Here is a 23,206-nt window from a genome sequence, read left to right as displayed (position 1 = left end):
ACACCTAGTAGAAGCAGAGTTATAGCTAATGAAAAATAGGTTCATATTCGTCAAATTCCAAATGGAATACTTTAACGTGAAATAACCAAAAAATGAAGCACATTTCGGGGAAAACTCATTATAACTTATTTAAAGTGTTTAAAATTAAACAAGTTACGCTCAAAATAAAGTTATTCCCTTTTGGTTTTGGTAAAAAAATCGAGAAAATCACCCCCTAATTAGTATCTTAAATGAACTTAATCGTTACGACTTCACAAGTTTCTTGACTCGTGTATATATTGTTTATGTGATCTGTAAGTTTCATCGGTTCAGTCCTTATTATTGAAAGGGCTGTAGTTAAAAGGGGTTGAACGAGTCACTGATCACGAATGTATACAAATTTAGAAACACCAAATCTCAATAAAGTTTTGTCTAACAGAAAAACAAAAAAATACATGATATTCAGAAAAGCAAATCTGACTTTTTTTGTTTCTCGAGATTTTTGGTATCTCTAACAATTTTTAAGTTATTCTGAAAAAAAGTATATTTTTCAAAATTTAAATTTTTAAAAATTTGACTTTGAAACCAAATTTTTTTAAAAATAAGCACTTTAAGGGTCGATTTCTCATACCTGCGTTAATCTATGGTTCAGTTGAACCGGGTTCACGGGTGATCTCCGGTTCTGTTTGGAATGCATTTCTCATTGCGCGTTCATGTCAGTGCTCGTTCTACAGCTTTCGAGAAATGCCAATAGATGGCAAAAGGTAAAAACCTGTCGCCATTTTGAACTACCTTTTTTATGCTGTTTTTGAATAAAGTTAAATTTAAGTATTTATAATCCAATAGTCATTTTAATAATTATAAATAAATATTATAAAAACACAAATAATGTTATCGTTTATCGTTAGGCTTAATATAATAAAATAGGATATATTTATATTATGACAGCGTTTCGTGTTAATACAACGCATGAGTAGTCCATGAAATCATCTGAACTGAGTTCTGAAATCTTTGAACGGCCGAATTCCACCGTTCAAGCATCGTTCAAGTTTAAACTGCCATCGGTTGAACGGGAATTGAGAAAGACGATTTTGACTTTAAACTGACGTTTACTAGAAGTTCAGGTTAAACTGGAGTTGAACTCGATATGAGAAATTGGCCCTAAATCAATGAAACTTACAGATCATATAAACACAACATCAGTAAAATAATTTGTGGAGCGGTAACGATTAATTTCATTTAAGTTGCTAATTAGGAGGTGGTCTTCCCGATTTTTTTTTGCAAAAACAAAATGGACCAACTTTATTTTGAGCGTAACTTGCTTAAATTTAATGCTAGAAACTTTTCGTAAAAACAGAAATAAAGCTTTTTTTAAATACTTTAAAAAATTTATAATGGGTTTTTCCCAAAAAGTGCTTAATTTTTTGGATATTTCACGTCGAAATATTCTATTTGAAATTTGGTGAATATGAATTTTTTATAGGCTATATTTTTGCTAAGAACATTTTTTTCGACAAAATACTTACTTTTTGAGTTATTTGCGAAAAACCGTCTAAAAATGTGGTTATTTTGTTGAAAAATGAACATATTCACTCGCAAATAACTCGAAGTGTTGACGTAGCGAAAAAGCTCTATAGAACAAAAGTTAATTAAAATTAGTCAGTTTACCCATTTCCGGACTTATTTTGGACATATATTTTTTCACCCCCAAGAGGGGGTGAAAGTCATCCCCAGGGCAAAAGCACACATCGGCACAATATCACTTTTTTTCTTTGACATGTAAGCTATAAGTATGCCAAATTTCATGTCAATCCAAGCGGTTCTTTAAAATTTAGGGCAAAAACCGTGAAAGAATGGACTATTTATGAGAAAAATTTAAACAAGCTTATATTTTTCTAAAACTTTTTTGTTAATTTATAAAATGTAACAGTAAAAAGTTATACTCAAAGATTTCGCCGCTGATTGTTTATTAATTGTTTAAACAATCACAATTATTGGTTTTGTAAATCATTTTAAAAAAGTCGGTGAATTCATCATTTGACATTGAAAAAATGTTTCTATTTTATTTTTAATTATGCTGAATCCGAATCTGACGTTACAATGGGAAAATAAAAAAAAAATAAGCTCTTATACAGTATGTCTGAGTAATTTGAAACTACATGGGAAACTTTTTTATTAGGTATCAATTTAAAAAAAAAAGGTATTATTGATAAAATGATCTGAATGGTCTAAAAACTAAGATGAAACCATCAGATGTCAAATTTTATACATTTTATACGAGGTATGTCAATAAATATGAATTTCGACCAAGAGTAAGGTACCTCTATATTTCAGAGTATCGAAAATTGTTATTATGAAAAGTTGTTTAGAATTCAAAACTATGTTTTAATAATATGCAACTACATCAAAAATCAAATTCATTCAAAAATCCGGAAAACTGTTTTTAGGAATTTTTTGGGGATTCTCCCTATTTTATAGACATAAAAATAGCTCAAATCAATGTTTTTTTATAGGCTATAAATATGTAAACTAAAGTAAGTGAGTCCTTTATCATAGTTAAAATGGGAGAAACACGTTTTTTTATTTAAATTAACGTGTCTCAGTAACGCAGGCCATTGACACGGTTACAAAAGTAAGGTTTACAATATGTTTAAATTAGAAGAATTAAGAAAATTAAGAATTTAAATTAAGAAATTACAATATCAGCAAAATGATAAAAAACAATATTTATATGGCGTAGTATAACAGAGAGTCTTTGAGAAACATTACCACATTATTAAAGTTACTATTATCACTAAGAGTGGCGGTTGGGTCTTCATCCAGTTTATGTTGTCTTCGAGTGTTCGTGTATAGCTGGCACTCAACTAGTATGTGTTTGACGGTGACACGAGTATTGCAGGTATGACACAAAGGAGGAGAAACACGTTAAAACCCCCAAAAACCCTCAAAATAAGAGTTTTTTTATTTGTGAAGGTGGCGAACCTTACGGAAAAATCTGAAAAAAATTGGAGATATAGTGTTCGATAAAACAAATAAGATTAATAAAAAATTAGACGTGCAGCCATACCAAACAAAAAGTTACACGCTTTTTTTCAGAATACGAATAAAAAATTTTTTTTGAGGTTATGTATACTCAACCTAGGGTCTGTAAAAAAATAATAAATACATGTTTTTAAAGGCCTCAACTATGCGAGTAAATTTTTTAAAATTTTAAATTTGATTGCATTTCACCTAAAAAAAATAAAAAAGAGAAATGAAATTTTTGATTGTGGGGGAAGGGGAAAGAGGGTGGTGGGTTAAAATGACGCTGAGTCTTATTTTTTAATCACATAGGACTTAAAAAACTGAAAACAATTTAATTCTGTGAGTGAGGAAGGGTAACTTTTAATTTATTTATCCCGTCCATAAGTGAAAAGTTTGATGCGCCACTGTCGACGCATGTGTCACTAAAAAGTGACGGCACAGTGTTCAAACGTTTTCTTTTAGGTTCTACTAGTGCAAAACAGTGCTGAGGCCGCTTAAATGGTATACATTTTCTTCAGAAAGTTTTTAAGAAATTTGAAATTTAAAAAAAAATTGGATTGCAAAATTATTCTGCAAAATCTATCAGGTAGATTTTAATGAAATTTGGTGAACGATTTAAGTATGTTGTAAGAATTTTCTAAGCGAATTACGAAAGTCCCAAGTGCAACCAAAGTGGTTGAAAAACATTGAATAAAAACAGGCTTATTTTGCCCCCTTATTTTGAATTTATTGCTATTTTGCAGAAAGGGTAATAATTTAAGACATTTTAAACAGTCGTTTATCATACAAAATTCAATTATCTTTATTTTATTTCCCTACGACTTTGTTCCAAAATAAATCGTTTTAAAGTCATAAGCAAAGAAAATAGAAAAAAATCGATGTTTTTCGAAATTTTTAAATACTTTAATTTTTTTATTAATGCTCCGTTCCGGTCTATAAGTATGCATTAACATAATAGTAGGTATATGTATATTTAGGGTAATTACCGTACCGCCATTAACCTGGCATGTCTTGATAAATTTTCACTAAATATTATCTTGTTAAACATGTACGAAGTTCCTCAAGAGTATACAAATTAAATTATTTATCCTCGGTAGCTTAAAAGGCAACGTTAGCTAAAATAGTTCAAAATAGAATCAAAATAACACACATTTTATTATACAGGGTAGCGATAAAGTATGGAAACACGATAATTTCTCGGAAACCGCTAAAACGATTTTTATAGATTTTGGTGGGTAAGGGTCTTTTAATGCGGCCGATATTATAGTGGTAATTACATTGTCGTCAAATCTTTCGTGTTTCTGGAAATCTAATGAACTTTCTTATTTTAAATAGAACACCCTGTATATTTTTTACGTTTTGAAGTCCTTAGGAAATGCTGATTATTTTTCATGTTATATTCCCTGTACCTATTTGCCGTAGAGTTGTTACCACATTTATTAAAAAAAATTAAACAAATTATAAAAATATTATTAATTTTTTTCGGCCCAAGTAGATATTATTTTAGGTTTTTTGTTTCATTGGGAACAAAAAAGTCTTTCGTCATTTTTTTCTTAAGGTAATCATTTCCGAGTTATAAACAATATTTTTGTATCAGATACCGATAAGTGATTTGGTCTTATTTCATCTTAAAACATTGTTTTTAGTTGTTAATCCAGCCCGATCACCCTCCTGTCATATCCGCTTTATTAACAATTAAAAAAACAATGTTTTAGAATAAAACGTGCCAAAGATTCTTATAATGAGCTGATAGAAGCAAGTTTGAACGTGAATTTAGGTACGTCGTAATTTCAAAAATCATTTTTTTTCTTGTGTTTTTGAACCTTGAAAATCGTAATTTTTCAATTTGGTTCATGTTTTAAATTGTTTATAACTCGGAAACAATTAACTTTACAAGAAAATTACAAAAGACCTTTTTTGTTCCCAATGATCCAAAGAATTTAAAATTAATGTCTAATCGGGCGAAACAGTTTGATTTTTATAATTTATTTAAATTTGTTTTTTTTTTATATAAATATAGCAATAACTCCGAGATTACGGCATTTAGATATAGGGAATACCTATAACACGAAAAATAATCAGTATTTCTTAAGGAATTTAAAACGTAAAAATTATACAGGATATTCCATTTAAAATAAGAAAGTTTATTAGATGTACAGAAAAACGGAAGATTTGACAACAATGTAATTACCACTATAATATCGGCCGAAAAAAGGACCCTTACCCACCAAAATCTATAAAAATCGTTTTAGCGGTTTCCGAGAAATTACCGTGTTTCCATACTTTCTCGCTACCCCGATAATATCTCCTTCTTCTTTCTCGAAACTCCTTATGCCCCTCAGGGGCGTCGGAGGTTTTATTCATCTTCTATCCATCCCTTCCATTTCTTGCGGTCCTTTGCTAACTCTTTCATTTGTTGATGTGTTTTTCCTTTTTCCTGACCAATTTCTATAATCTGATCGATCCATCTCTTCCTTGGCCTCCCTTTCCTTCTTTTTCCATATCTTTCGATTCCATCACCTGCTTTGGTAGTCTTCCCTGGTCCATTCTGTTAATGTGTCCATACCATTTTAATTTTCTTTTTTGTATCTTGGTTATTATCGATTCCTGTTTCAGTCTTTGTCTAATATCTTCATTTCTTATTCTGTCCAATTTCGTTTTTCCTGCTATTTTTCTTAGCTGCTTCATCTCCGCTGCGTTTATTGTACTGTCTATTTTTGCATTGTTTACCCATGTCTCACTTGCATATATTAAAGTTGGCACAGAGATTGCGTTGTATACCTTAAGTTTTATTTCTTTATCTATTTCTTCCTTTCCAAATATTGTTTTATTTAGTGCATAGTAGATCTTATTTGCTTTTTTCGCTCTGTATGAGATTTCTTGATCTATCTTTCCATCCTCTGATATTATTACTCCAAGGTATTCAAACGTCGAGACTGTTTCTATTATTTCGTTTTTGCACCTAAATATCGTTTGGTTTATTTCTTCCCTTTTCTTTTGGGTTACTATCATGGTCTTCGTTTTCTTTACATTTACCTCCATTTTCAAATTTTCTATTTCCTCCACCCATATATTGATTAATTTCCCCGATAATATAAATAATAAAAAAATTAATCAGAGCTGATTTGTATTAAATAGGAAATAAAAATACTAGTTTAGCCTGTACATTAGATAAAAATAAATAAATAACGAACAATTCTTTCAATTCTTCCAGTTAAGTTGTGAAGTACTGTAAAAATTACGTCAAGAACATGACACATTTAACATACAGAGGAAGGTTAAAAAAATAATACAATAAAAAATTATTCTCTTGTTCAAGAAAGTACATTTCTGCGTCTTGTTGTGCACTACTTGATATGATACCACTTGAGTGAGATGATTCTGGTTGACTTTCAGGTGGTACTGAAGATGTAGATGGTCTACAATCCATTATTTGAATACAACAAAGAGAACTACAAATTGGGGAGGAACATTTTTGATTTGATAAGTAAGTCTGCACACTAAAACAAAAAAATAACATTTTATACTTGTGAAAAAAGACTAATATACCCTATTCCACGAATATACGACTGTTTTGGACTATCTCGACAACGAATATTTTACTGTGCAAAATATGAAGCACGAAACTAAATTGCAAATTATATTATTGCTTATTGGAATAATTTTATTAGAGCCATTGACTTTCGTACTTCTTATGTTGCACACTAAAATAGTCGTTGTCGCGATAAACCAAAATAGTCGTACATTCGTGGAATGACCCGATTATTATTGATTTTATTTGATACACATTTTTTATAAAGACGCAATCCTTGTTAGTTATATCATATTCGCGATGTTAAGTCACAATGGCGACCTCTCGTGGATTTCGGCTAAACTAACATTGAGGGTGTTTTTCTTCCTTTCCTTTTTATTGGCCTGCATGGGGGTTTTAAATGTCAAATCGCTGTCAAATTTTTAAATTTCAAACGCGCGAAAAAATATTCATTGTTTGCATTTAAATGTTTTAAAATAATTGTTGGGTAAAAAGCAATGGTAATATTATTGTTGAGTAATTGTTATATTATATTATTAACATGGAATCTTCAAATTGGAAAAGCCAGTAATCCCATCGATTAATCAAAATAATTTGAATTCTCAAAGTCCATGTCTTATCACAATTAGTCAATTTATTAATAATATCGGTGAAGGGAGCCGAAAACTTGAAGAAAGTGAAAATTTTTTTGATGCTAATCACCTACTGTATAAAGCAATAACATTGAACACCCCTAGCAAGATAGAAATAATATTTTTGTGTGTGCAAACCAGTGATTTGTTTAGAACTCCTCATGAAGCAAATGTTATATTTGATTACTCGGCAGACACATAAAAAAATATATTTTAAAATGTTCTTGTGCTGCAGGATCTTCTGGTACTTGCAAAGATCGATGCTTTACAATATCGAGGCCAACCTTTGTTGACACGTGAAGATTCGATATTATAAAAAATTTGATACAGGCTGTTTCACTGGGAAAGTAACATACGTTAACTGTAGAAAGAGGACACTTAGGCAATCTAAAAAAATACCATACTTAATGGGTCTCACTCCATTAATAACAAAGATACTGGGTGTTTTATCTATTTTGCCATTTTTTTGGTCATAAATGTTTAACCAGACTGTATATTTATTTTATATTTGGCAGACAAATATCCTTTATGGTGTGCAATAAATTAATTTATTATTGTAAAAATCCAGGTCCGGATTATAAAATATAGGAAAAATATTCCGACCCAAAAACAACACCCTGTACATTAAATTTTTTTAAAATGGATTTTTCAGTTGAAAAGAGGATGAAAAACTAAATTTAGTGGTGTACTTTGAATTTTCGGCAAAATTATTTTTCTGGTAAAATTTTGAATTCCAATTCTGAAATTATGTGAATTGCGAGAGCTCTAAGTAGAAAAAAATTTAAATACAACTTACAACTTGTTAACCGCACTGTATATTTATTTTATATTTAACACGCGAATATTCTTTTAGGTGTGCAATCAATTAATTTATTTACAATTACAAAAAATACAGGTCCGGATTAAAAAATATTGTAACAATTTTCCGACCCAAAAACACCCTATATATTAAATTTTTTTAAAATGGATTTTGCATTTGAAAAGATGATGAAAAACTAAATTTAGTGGTATACTTTGAACTTTCGGCAAAATGATATTCTTGGTAAAATTTTGAATTTGAATTCTGAAATTATGTCAATTGCGAGAGCTCTAAGTAGAAAAAATTAAAATGCGACTTAATATTAATTAATACCATAATTTAATCTAAATTGGTAAAATGTTAATATTTTAGTGTTTTTTATTATGTGTGAAAAATAGTTTATGGCGAATATTCATTTTTAAATAATGAATAAATTATAATGGGTCAATAAAGAATACATCACTTTAATCAACAAAGTATCTAAAAATTATAACAAAACAGCGAAAATTTGCAGCATAATAACTATTCAAAACTAAAGTACTTATTCAAAATTACCACCATCAAAAATTATTGTAATGTGTGCAAATGTTAATATTTTACCAATTTAGATTAAATAATGGTATTAATTAAAATTAAGTCAAATTTTAATTTATTTTACTTTGAGCTTCGCAATGCACATAATTTCAGAATTCAAATTCAAAATTTTGCCAGAAAAATCATTTTGCCGAAAATTAAAAGTATACTACTAAATTTAGTTTTTCATCCTCTTTTCAAATGCACAATCCATTTAAAAAAAAAATATACAGGGTGTTTTTTGGGGTCCGAATATTTATACAATATTTTTTAATCCGGACCTAGATTATTTATAATTGTAAATAAATTAATTGATTGGACACCTAAAACAATATTCGCGTGTTTAATATAAAATCAATATACAGTGCGGTTGGCTGTAAGTTGTAAGCTGTATTTCAATTTTTTTTCTACTTAGAGCTCTCGCAATTCACATAATTTCAGAATTCAAATTCAAAATTTGACCAGAAAAATCATTTTGCCGAAAATTCAAAATATACCACTAAATTTAGATTTTCATCCTCTTTTCAACTGAAAAATGAATTTTAAAAAATTTAATGTACAGGGTGTTGTTTTTGGATTGTAATATTTTTCCAACATTTTTTAATCTGGACCTGGATTTTTTACAATTGTAAATAAATTAATTTATTGTACACCTTAAATGATATTTGCGTGCCAAATATAAAATACATATACAGTGTGGTTAAAAAGTTATGAACCAATTAATAAAATGGCAAAATAGATAAAACACCCAGTATCTTTATTATTAATGGAGTAAGACCCATTAAGTATGGTATTTTTGAGACCGCTCAACTGTCCTCCTTCTACGTTTAACGTATGATACTTTCCCAATTAAACACCCTGAATTAGTCACCAATTTGTAAAAATAAACAATGAATATTTTTGCGCGCGTGTCAAATTTCATAATTTGACAACGATTTGACATTAAAAACCCACAATATAACAGGCCAATAAAAATATAAAGAAGAAAAACACCCTCGATATTAGTTCAGCTGAAATCCACGAAAAGTCGTCATTGTGACTTAACATTGCAAATTGCTTTTAATTTTATAAATGTCCCTACACAAAATCAAGGATATACACACTACATAGTACTGCATTTCTTTAGACTCTTCCCCAGTCCTATTTGGAAATATGGTGGGAACATTTTCTCTATCTTCTTTATAAAAGTAGCACCATGTAGCACGAACATATTAACGAGTAGTTCTACTCTGTTCTTCAGACACCATAAAAATATGGTGCCATTATACCGTTAATATAGATTTTTAAATATTTTAGTACTTAAAACATCAAACGATAATCATTGTTTTTACACATCAGTGTCTTTCGGAAACTTAAATAACCTGCAAGTTCTCTATGAGCAGTGGTTACAAGTTACAATCGGGTACCCAACACATTAACATTTACCATTATCAACGAAAATAAAACTTGGCGACACTTTCTGCGACAGACACCCAGAGACATGTTAACCATAGACAAGGCATTCTAAGCAAAAAATCGTAACGCGCGGCAGTCGATCGGTGGTCTATCAATCTTTTTACTTAGCGGTACCGCTCATATGAAGGACAAAGACCACTCAAAATGAATATTGACCAATGGCGTTCTTGATATCGGCGTTACACCTCGATGCACAGAGCGGCCCATAGCTAGCCTAATCTACAGGTTATTATATATATGCAGACACCACGTGTGAATTCAACTGACACTGACAGATGTTTGTTCTGTTTGGAAACTTTTTCAGAGCAGCCAACATTGATTTGACGTCATGACTATCACGGTTGATTACAGAAAAGATAGTTTTAGGTTGCATGACTGTCTAATTGATATTTTATTGACATTAGTTTGTAAGTTGTATGACACAATTATTGTCTAACTAATAGTTACAAGCAATAACATTATTGATTTACTTTTAGATTAGTGTATTATTTGTTATTATGGTAGGGGAGCCCAAGCGGGGATTTTTGCAGTTACTCGAGCGAGTCAGATTATCACATGGGCAGAAACCTTGTACCCTGTAAATGTACATCTACCATATATTGGCTCTTAATACAGGGGAGTTCGTTAAGGGGGGTCTGAAAAAAATTTATGCTTAGAAAAACTCGACATTGTCAGATTAAGATAAGGTAATTAAGTACAAACATGCAAAACAGTATATATTTAAAAAATCTGACGATTTGAGGGGGCGTAAGGAATTAGACGGGTCACAAAGTTTCACAAAAAATGCGAATATTTCGCAAAATGAACGGCAGATCGTAAAACTAAAAAATACGTTTCAATATTTTTCAAAAATCTATCGAATGACACTAAACACGGACCCCCAGGGAGAGGGGTGGAGAGTAAATTTAAAATTTTAAATACGAACCCCGCGATATTTCGTGAAATGAACATCTGATCGAAAAACTGCAAAATACACGTATTCAATATTTTTGAAAAATCTATCGAATAGCACTAAATAGGACCCTCCAGGTGCGGTGGAGGGTTACTTTAAAATCTTAAATAGGAGCCCCCAAGTTTTATTGCAGATTTGGATTCTTTGCATAAAAATAAGAAACTTTTATTCGAGACATTTTTTCGAAATATGGATAGATGGCGCTATAGTCGAAAAAAACGATTGTTCGAAATAGAAAATTAAATTACAAAATGTAAAGTCCTCCACTTTATGGAAAACATAAGTTAACTTTTTTGGTTTTAGGACCTGCTCTTCCCAACCCAATAGGTCCCCATAACGATCGAGTAACTGCAAATTTAGCATACTTTCCTCCCCTATTATTACTTATGTTATGTTTGTAATTAATCTATATTGTAGATTTTAAACTAAAATAAATATTTTTAGATGAATTCAAACTGCTATCTCTTATCAATAATAAGAGGATAATCCAGTATGTATAGAGTTTCGTCAAATAATCCATCATTTTTTCCATTTACAAATAAATTGAATAAAATTCAAAAAAAAAGTTTGAACCGAAAACAAAAACAGAACAATATTTTAACAAGCCAGCCGGAATAAAGAAAAAAGCCAGACAAATGACATCTAACTAAGTTGGATGTTTTAAAAGATTGATAGGGCGAATTCTCCAACCAATTCTAATAAATCCGAACCTGTACAAACAAGACTCTTAGGGTGGAGGCATTATCGTCAATTTTACACATTTTCTACTTTCGGCTACATTCGCTAACCCCATTCTCTTTTTAACTTTAAATAAACTGCAGTAATCTACTTGTTTTGGTTTCGTTTCTTGATAAGTTGCGTTATTAAAATGTCTATAGTTGGCTTAAAGCGATGTCGTTTGCCTGAGAATGGGTATGCTTTGCATGAAATGAATAATAATGAAAACAGAACAATCAGCTCACGTAGAAGTTGTTTACTTGTATATTAAGATATTGCAGAAGAAGTCCAGGAAGTAAGTATTGGTAGTCGAAGCAGGAAACAGTGACATTTTTTGAGATACATTTTGCCTCTAAGAAAGATTTACTTCATCCGCCAATATTATTTATTATTTTTCTAAAACCAATGTATTCTTTACTGTGACAAGATTTCTCGTAACGCTATAGTTCGTAAACCCTCAAATGGTAACGGAAAATTCGTAACGGCGACAGTTCGTAACTATACATATATTCGTAAAGGTACATTTATTGTTAACGTCAAAATTGAATTATTCTGTTCATTTTTTTAACGTGAAAACTAACTTTTATTAAAGTTGTTACAATTGACATTACGTTTATTAATTTAACGAACGAGCATCAGGATAAACAATTTTTACACATTTCATAATATTTCGTGGAGAAATAAATTTTTAAAATTATGTCTTCAAATAAATATAATCCAGTAATCTAAATTGTTTTAATAATGAAAACTCAATGGAAAATTTGCTTACGAAAAAAATCAAACGAGAAAAGGACCTTTTGTATTAGTTGTAATAAAAAAAATGGGCATAACTACGGTGTGGACAAAAAATGAGACTTACATGAATTTTGTTTAAAAATTAATTAAAAATGTGTAACTAATTAATACCTATAAAAGTCTAAAATTTGCACAACTTACTTTTCAAATATGTTACTAAACGATATTTTATTAAAAAAAATCTCAAAAATTTAATTCAAGAATGATACGTCACAAAAATATAATTTTTGAAAACTTCGTAGTTTTACAGAATTACTACCACTTTATGAGTATAATGCACTAAATTATTTTAATTTAAAGATTAAATAAACAACTTTTTGAGAGAATTAAGAAAGATAAAAACGTAATATGAAAACCGAAAAATACCAATTAAAACAATGTTTAATGCTACTAGTAACTTTTGTAGTGTTTAAAAAGACCTTTAAAACGAGCTACATTAAAGGTCCATTACATTAAAACTAAGTGAGATATGCTGCAAGCAAAATTGATAACTAATGTATTTTAAGAAAAAATGAGAAGTAATTTTAACCCCCATCCACCAAAATGTAAATGCATGGTTTTCCTTCTACAATACCTTTTATTATAGTGTTATTTCTATGTTTAAAAAGTTGGACGGGTTTAAAATAAATGTTTTTTGAAAAAAAAGATCAAATTATAGAGCGTATTTTTAAATTTTCTTAAAAATCTTCGTTTTTCCCCATGTAACTTGAAAATGATAAGAGATACAGTAATAAAAAATTAAAAGAAAAGTATGTCACTTGCTTCCACACAGCCATGGTGTGAACAAGTCAAATTAAGCTCAATGGTATCTCGAGCGTGAAACATTGGATATTTTGTACATCCATGTGTAAAGTCACATCATTTTTATATGTTCCCATGACGGATTAATTTTAAAGGGTTTTCACCCTAATATTTTTACTTTGGTGGTTAGCATGTTTGATTCAAGAAACACTGATGATGATCGGTCAAGCGATTGAAAAATAGTTCTGTTTGTTTTATGATGTAGCCCTGTATAGGTATTTTAACAAATATACCTTTTATAAAGGATTTCATGTTTTTTTGTAATAAATGGTATACAGCCAACTACAGGAAATTTTTTCCTCGTAAATTTTAAATTGTAATAGCAGACTCGGATTCAGCATTTTCAAAAACAAAATAGAAACATTTTTGATCAAAGCAAAATGATGAATTTAACGATATTTTTAAAATTATTTATATAAAAAAATGTTATTGTTTAAACAGTTAGCGGCTAAATTTGCAAGTAGAACTTTTTAGTTTAACATGTATATAAACTAACAAAAAAAGAAAAATATAAGCTTGTTTAAATTTTTCCGAAACAATGCAAGTTTTCGTTCTATATTGACTCCCCTATAATTATTATAGTAAATACATTATTATTAAACTGTTTTTATTTATTTCATTATTTGTCACACTTAGTTCTACTACTTTAAAGTGATAATTCAAAATTAAATTTTTTTTTTAAAATCCTTTAATTGTCATATATTAGCAAGAATATAATGTAAAAATATATGTGAAATTCATTTAAAAACAAGTTGTTTTAAAAAAGTGCCATTACTTTTAGTACAGGAATGCATGCAAAATGCTTTTTTGTAAAAATTCAGTAATTAAATTCGAAATTTGCTAAAAAAAATTAATGTTGTAATTGTTGTAACGAACTAACGCCGTTACCAATTGTCCGTTAACCTTTGTCGGGTTACGAACTGTCGCGTTACGAGATGTTATTGAACTATTCTTTATAATTGTACTAGTAAAAGTAATGCTGTGATGTGTTTTTCCTGTAAAAAATTGATTAACTACTCAAATAATAACTGTTGAATATATTAATATTTTCGTAGGATACTGATTACCGGTATAGAAGATACAGAGATCAAGAACAATTCAAGACAGTAATCTATTTGTTATATAATGGTTATGCATCTAACTGGATTATTTTACGTCCTCCATTAATTATTATTGAAGTCCTAGGGACTTCAGTAGATTTGCTATGAATAAACTATATGCACACAGCCAATGTACTCTTTGTTCGGTCCTCGTATACCTCGCGCTCTTGTCTCAAAGACACATTAAACCCTTACATGGCATCAGTAAGTTCTGGAAAAGCTGTCTTTTTATGCTTTTCGCTAGAAGATATAGAAGATATAGAAGATATAGAAGATAGATATAGAAGATATAGAAGATATAGAAGATATAGAAGATATAGAAGATATAGAAGATATAGAAGATATAGAAGATATAGAAGATATAGAAGATATAGAAGATATAGAAGATATAGAAGATATAGGAGATACAGAAGATATAGAAGATATAGAAGAAGCAGTCAAACATTTAACTGTAAAAAATTAACAAGCCACATGAGAAGCCTCACCTGATAATATATCATTATAGTCCATGCGGTGAGACCGCTCCCGTCTGAAAAAAATTTCTGATTCGGTTTCTTTGTGGATTCCTATTCAAAAATGTCCCCTTTAAACAAATCTTAAGGGTGCCGGGCGGAATTTTTGGGCAGAAATTGTTTAAACAATTTTTTAAACAAATACAAAAGATCACGTTTTATTGCCCTGGAACATATATTTTTAGCTTTTTTGGGTCAATCTAAACAAGAAATGTATCTTGTAATTTTTCTCAGAAATTGATAGTTTTGGAGTTATAGGCGATTTAAAATCTGAAAAATGCGAAAATACGCATTTTCGAGGCTTAAAAACTCATATTTAAATTAGTATTTTCGAGGTTGCCAGATACTTAGATTGAAGACTGAACATTCAGCTTCAAGATTCTGAAGAGTGATTGCGTCTAACTTGAATTTATACCGTTGTTTTTTAATTGTTAAATCTGCGTGTTTATCCGATTTTTTTGCCGGTGCGGCGCGCTCCATTTCAAAAATCTCCTATTTTCCTCCGAAAAATATTTTTTCTATATTCTTTGTGATATTCTAAATAAAATAAGTTTCTTGCCATTTTTCTCAAAAGTTAATAGTTTTTAAGTTATAAGCGATTTAAAATTCGAAAAATGACACAAAACGCATTTTCGGATTTTAAATCACTTATAACTTTAAAACTGTTAACTTTTGAGAAAAATGTCAAGATACTTGTTTTATTTAGAATGTCCCAAAGAATCTAGAAAAAATATTTTTTGGAGGAAAATAGGAGATTTTTGAAACGAAGCGCGCCGCACCGGCAAAAAAATCGGATAAACACGCATATTTAACAATTAAAAAACAACGGTATAAATTAAAGTTAGACGCGATCACTATTCAGAATCTTGAAGCGGAATATTTAGTCTTCAATTTAAGTATCTGGCAACCTCAAAAATACTAATTTGAATATGAGTTTTTAAGCCTTGAAAATGCGTATTTTCGCATTTTTCAGATTTTAAATCGCCTATAACTCGAAAACCATCAATTTTTAAGAAAAATTACAAGATACCTTTCTTGTTTAAAATGACCCAAAAATCTAAAAATTTATGTTCTAGAGCAAAAAAACGTAATCTTTTGTATTTGTTTAAAAAAATTGTTTAAACAATTTATGCCCAAAAATTCCGCCCGGCACCCTTCAGATTTGTTTAAAGGGGACATTTTTGAATAGGAATTCACAAAGAAACCGAATCAGAAATTTTTCCAGACGGGAGCGGTCTCACCACATGGACTATTATACAAAGAGTTGATACCGGTTCTATATAAAAATTATTACAATTTAGAAAAAAATGGTAGACCACCCTTTCCCTAGAAGACAAAACCAAATACAACAGAGCAACCAGCCAATTAAAAAAGGTCCTGCAGGAACATAAAGAGCAAGAAATACACTCTTTTCTGGAAAACCTGCCAAGCTCTGAAGAAAAGAAATACTCCTTATAGAAATTGTCTAAAATCTTAAAACACAACCATTAACTAAAACACCGATTAGAAAAATGATGGCACCTGGTCCCGAAGTGACGAAGAGACTAATACCTTCACTGAACATAGTCACACAGTTTTCCAATCGCACAACAGAGAGGTTCCAGAGAACGAAGGGAAATTTATTACAGATATAGAAGATTAACCCCACCAGATATGTCTTCCTACTAGAAAAGTCAAAATTGCTTAAATCGAAGAAGTAATCTTCTTCTTCTTTCTCATAATCCTTAGAGCCTTTCAGGGCATCGGATGTCGGGTTTCGCATTTTAACCATTTTTTACAAGCGCTTCTATTGGTAGTCAGGTCCTCCATATCCCTCATACTCATGTGTCTTCTTTCACCTATATCCTGGATCTTGTCCATCCATGTCTTCCTCGGCCTTCCATTTTTTCTTTTGTTTCCCATTTTGGCTTTATGTACGTTCTTTGTAAGTCTCTTTTGCTCCATTATTTGTATGTGTCCAAACCAGCTTAATTGTTTGTTTTCGATCTTCCTCATTATCGGTTCTTATTCCAGCTCTCTTCTTATATATTCATTTCTGAATCTATCAAACTTCGTAACTCCAGCTATTCTTCTCATGTATTTCATCTCGGTCGCGTTTATCATTGATTCATGTTTCTTTTGCACAACCTATGTTTCCGCCCATATGTCACTATCGGATTTACTATGCTGTTATATACTCTGAGTTTAGTTTTGTTGTTTATTTCTGACTTTCCAGGCTCCAGGTTATGACTTAATCTCAGCACAAGTACTAAAACAACTTCCTCGTAAGGCCATTATTATGCTTAATCGCACGCTAAGCTTATCATACTTTCCAAAAATAAGGAAATTTGCAGAAATCATAATGATCATTAAGCCAGGCAAAGCGCCCAATGAAGTAACATCTTATCGACCCATCAGCCTACTCCCAATCGTTAGCAAAGTTTTTGAAAGATTTGCTACAAAGAATATACGCAGATTATGAATTCCTAACATTAATACCAGAACATCAGTTTGGTTTTCGGGAAAATCACTCTACTACACATCAAGTCCATCGAATAGTAAATGAAATATTAAAAACTCTCGAAGAAAGCAAATACTGCAACGCTGTATTCCTAGATATCTCACAAGCGTTTGACAAAGTTTGGCACAGAGGTCTGCTTTACAAAGTAAAATTAGCACTATCTAGTAAATATTTCCTCCTAATCAAGTCCTACTTATCAAATAGATATTTCTCTGTAAAAATCAAAGACCAACAATCCAAACTCTGTCCTATTAACTCCGGAGTTCCGCAAGGTAGTCTTCTCGTGCCGCTGATTTTCTCACTCTACACAGCCGATATACCAGAGTCTCATAATACTACGATCGCTTCCTTTGCTGATGACGTAGCAATACTAGCTGTAAATGATAATCCCATACAAGGCTCACAAGACGTGCAACACTATCTGGACATACTCAATGAATGGTACACAAAATGGCGAACAAACCTAAACAAAACAAAATCATCTCAAATAACGTTTACCAACCGCCACAACACATGCCCACCTGTAAGAATGGAAAATGTACGAATAGCAACAGTAACAGACGCTGAATACCTTGACCTTCATCTTGACCAACGTCTTACTTGAAAGAAACATATTCAGACCAAAAGAAGACAGGTCGACTTAAAATTCCGGCAAATATATTGGCTCCTTGGGCGCAAATCAAAACTCAACATCCAAAAACAAAATTCTTGTGTACAAAGAAATAACACGCAAACCTATTTGGTACTATGGACTACACCTCTGGGGCTGTGCAAAGTCAACATCACTGATTATCATCCAAAGATTTCAGTCTAAAGTTCTAAGATCAATAGTGAATGCACCATGGTACGTAAGTAATCAAACACTTTACGAAGACTTAGATATACCATTTATCACCAGAGAAGAAATCCATCGAGTCACGGAGTCACAAAATGAGCGTACCATTCACCATGAAAATGAGTTAGTAAGAGAATTATTCCATAATAGCCCTGCCACAAGGAGACTAGATAGAACCTGGCATCAGGACCTATTTTAAAACTTAAACATAAATAAAATAAGATGAGACATCATTGTGAGTCTCTTCTTCATGCCCAAAAACATGGAACAAATTTACTTAATACTCTTTTAATGATGCACATTGTAAATAAACATAATTACATAAAAAAGGAATTCTCACTTTCCAAAAATTGTATTATTTAAAGAAGTGTAATTTTGTAATTTTAATTGTAATTGTAATTGTAATTGTAACTGTAACTGTAATTGTAATTGTAATTGTAATTGTAATTGTAATTGTAATTGTAATTGTAATTGTAATTGTAATTGTAATTGTAATTGTAATTGTAATTGTAATTGTAATTGTAATTGTAATTGTAATTGTAATTGTAATTGTAATTTTAATTTTAATTTTAATTTTAATTGTAATTGTAATTGTAATTGTAATTTTAATTTTAATTTTAATTGTAATTTTAATTTTAATTGTAATTGTAATTGTAATTGTAATTGTAATTGTAATTGTAATGGTAATTGTAATTGTAATTGTAATTGTAATTGTAATTGTAATTGTAATTGTAATTGTAATTGTAATTGTAATTGTAATTGTAATTGTAATTGTAATTGTAATTGTAATTGTAATTGTAATTGTAATTGTAATTGTAATTGTAATTGTAATTGACGTGTATTATTAATACACGTTAGTTGCCTTCCGAAGAAGTAATCAAAAATCTAAATACAAAAAAAATATTCTGTATGCGACCTCATAACAGGACTATTAGTTAAAGAACTACCTGAAGAAGCAATAAATCTACTAATTAACATATGTTCAACTCTGTCCTAAGATACTTCTCCTCACAATGGAAGGTAGATAAAATCATCTTAATCTATAAACCCAACTTACACAATTTTTAAAAGTTCGGTCGCATTTTCGTTTCTGAAGACTATAGTATTAGACGGAGAGGCAGAGCCGAAAAATCTCTTTGAATTTACTAAAGCTAGTTTTTCCACAGTTGATTAACGTGACTGTATAGAGAAACATACTGCGGTCGGTCAAGCGAAACGTAGAACAGGTGGTACTGACAACTTGTCAAAGTTGCTTACCTGTGGAAGTAATTAAATCCATTTGCTAAGGCTGAAAATCAGTCCACACATTCTAGTGACGTCATCCATTTGGGCGTGATGACGTAATCAACTATTTTTTAAAATGAGAATGGGGGTCGTATGCTAGCTCATTTGAAAAGTTATTCAAATCTCTATGCAGTAATATACACATTAAGATCATTATTTATACAAGGTGTCCAAAAATTTTTTTTAATTATTAATTAAACAATTAATTTAATTAAAAATTTTTTTTTGTGCACCTTGTATAAACAATCATGTTAATGATTATATTACTAAATAGGGAATTAAATAACCTTTCAAATGAGCTAGCACACGACCCCTATTCTCATTTAAAAAAAATAGTCGATTACGTCATCACGCCCAGATGGATGACGTCACTAGTACGATATATATGTCAAAAAATTATAATCTAAAAATTGAATAAGTTTTGTATTTTACATTTTTTCTAATTCTGTAAATAAAGCAGTTTAGAGGGGGGTCAAAATATAGTGAATAACTCTGTACATTCATTGGGGCCGACCGACCGGCCCTGTCCCGTCATACAGCTGACCGACTATAATAACTTTTATTATTTATATTCAATTTAGAATGTGTGTACTCATTTTCAACTTTAGTAAATGGATTTAATTACCTCCGCAACTAAGCAACTTTGACCAGCTGTAAGTACCACCTGTTCTACGTTTCCTCTTGACCGACCGCAGTATGTTTCTCTACACAATCACAGTAATCAACTGTGAACTAACTAGCTTTAGCAAATTCAGAGGAATTTTTCAGTGCTGTCTCTTGGACTATTTTTCTTTTTTCAACATTTTGCCTACTACTTTATATATCTTTGATGAATGTGATGAATAAGAATGTGTAGTTATGATACCATAAACCTAAATAGCTGACGAGTGATATAAAATCAAATTTCTACGAAAAATTATTTAGTCAAAAATTTGCTTCGTATAAGATTTAAATCATTTTTGTCGCATAGACTAAAATTAAATTTCAAATAAAATTTTCCAAGATGTCTGTTATTCCAGTATGCTCCAGAATAAAAGGAAAACTTCATTATTATAGAATTTTTATAAAAATTGCAATTTCCTAATATGATTTTCCAAGAGCAGCCAAGATTTTCTTTTAAATGGAGATATATTGGCAATCACATTCTGCGCGAGAAATATATATTCCAATAAAAGTTCCATATACTTTTAAAATCTCTTTAAAATGTTACCAGCGTTTTATTAAAAAGCTTATTTTATCAAAAATAGTAGGTTTTGTTAAAATTTAAATTTTTAATGGCCCTGCCTAACACTTTAACTGCCATGTGTAACATTATACGGACACAGCCGATTTTTATTCAATTGAAACAGACTGTATGACTTGTACACACTTCTAAAAAGGTCAAACCGGCAAACAGGTGTATGTTCTCAAAGAAATTGAAAGTGTGTAAAAAATTTTTTTTTTAATAATCAGCTAAGTACTTTCAACACATAACGTGCCATCATCAGAGCTTCGTCCTCTTATAAATCCTTCATAGAAGAGTAATTGTTAAAATTCACATGATAAATCATGGATACTGGGCAAAAGCCACAGATATCGGGTATAAAACCCTTAAAATTAAAAGTTTATCACATCTAAATTCTTTTTTAGTTTAAAATTACAACATGGCTGCGTCAAACCATTGTGAGTTCACGTGAACAGATAAACTTTTAATTTTAAGGGTTTTATACCCGATATCTGTGGCTTTTGCCCAGTATCCATGATTTATCATGTGAATTTTATCAATTACTCTTCTATGAAGGATTTATAAGAGGACGAAGCTCTGATGAAGGCACGTTATGTGTTGAAAGTACTTAGCTGATTATTAAAAAATTTTTTTTTACACCCTTTCAATTTCTTTGAGAACATACACCTGTTTGCCGGTTTGATTTTTATTCAGCCCCATGTATACCGACAGTGACAACGGCGTAACCACGATGATACTAAGTGGGGGGGTTTCTGGGGGGTAATGGAATACCGCCAATTTAAGCTCGAAATAATTCCCAATGGGGCGGGGGTTATAACCCCCCCCTACTTACGCCACTGGACAGTGAACTCATGAAGTTCCACATTCAAAGCCATTGTACGTGAGACGGCCATGCTAAGCATTGATTTAGTGATGAGCGCGCTAATAACCGGCAAAATAACGCAAAGGAGAGAAAATAAATTGTAAAATAAAAAGAAAATTAATTGTAAAATAAATATCAGAGGTGGAAATTTTCGATATAAACGTATAAATTAACATAACATTACATAGTAATAATAATAATATCGTATGGCATTTTTGCCGGGGAGATCCTTTCGGATAGTTCCAGCGCCAATTACATCTTTAACCCTGTTTCAAGTAACTAGTGTCGATGTACACTAGCCCAGGGGGACCGACGGCTTAACGTACTCTCCGAGGCACGGTGAGACGGCTCGTGTCATTATTGGAAATGAAAATGGTTTGTCTTTGGCAGGGATCGAACCCACGTCTACTGGCGTATGAGGCCAGCGTTTATGCCGTTACCCACGGCCGCTCACATTACATAGTCTCTCAACTTTAGATGTCTGTGATGTCTATTTTAAAAAATTCTCCTGTCACAGTGACAGCTGTTATCAGAGACATGTTAACCTTAGACAGGGCATACTGAGCAAAAAAGCGTAACGCGTGGCAGTCGATTGGTGGTCTATCTATTTCTTTTTACTAAGTGATACCGCTCATAACATGACGGACAAAGATGGTTAGACCACTCAAAATGAACATTGACCAATGGTGTCCTTGATATTGGCGTTACACCTCGATGCACAGAGTGGCCCATAGCCTAGCTTAATCTACAGGTTATTAGATATACGGTTTTTATACTCCTCCGATACGTTTAAAGGTGGGAAACTATGTAATGTAATGTAAATTTATACGTTTATATCGATAATTTTTACCTCTGCTAGTTTCATCTCTTTTTATTTCACAACTTATTATGTTTTCCATCTTTTGCGTTATTTTGCTGGTTATTAGCGCGCTTATCACTGTAGATATGTATATAAATACACTGAAATATTGAAATGATCTACTCTTTCAAATTTTTGTCCGCTCAGAGATATGTGAGTGCCTTTTGTTTGTGTGATTTAACTTATAGTCCAAGAGGCAGCGCTGAAAAATCTCTTTGAATTTACTAAGGCTACATTTTTCAGAGTTGATTACTGTGATTGCGTAGAGAAACATACTGCGGTCAGTCAAGCAAAACGTAGAACAGGGGTTACTGAGAGGGTATCAAAGTTGCTTTTATACGAAGGTAATTAAATCCATTTACTAAGGCTGAAAATCAGTACACACATTCTAAATTAAATATAAATAAAAGTTATTTTGATAAGTGGAGGATTTTGAATATTTAGGAACTATAATAGATGGAAAAGGAAAAATGCAAAAAGAGCTTAACAACAGAATTGCTAAAACATCACGACTATATCACTCCCTAAATAATTCAGGTTTTATTAGCCAAAGAGAAATTAGCAAGAAGACAAAAGTGTCAGTATATAAGAAAATATACCTCCCTACTTTGTTATATGGAAGTGAAACATGGACGCTAACTGAACGGGAGAAGAGCAAGATACAATCTTCTGAAATGAAGTATTTAAAAAGAGTAGAAGGAGCTACGCTAATGGACAAAGTAAGAAATGAAACGATAAGAAACAACCTAGATATTGAGAGTGCCAACAAA

This window comes from Diabrotica virgifera, chromosome 1 (genome assembly GCF_917563875.1).
Source record: "Diabrotica virgifera virgifera chromosome 1, PGI_DIABVI_V3a".
Lineage (NCBI taxonomy): Eukaryota > Metazoa > Arthropoda > Insecta > Coleoptera > Chrysomelidae > Diabrotica > Diabrotica virgifera.
This window is presented reverse-complemented; position numbering follows the sequence as displayed.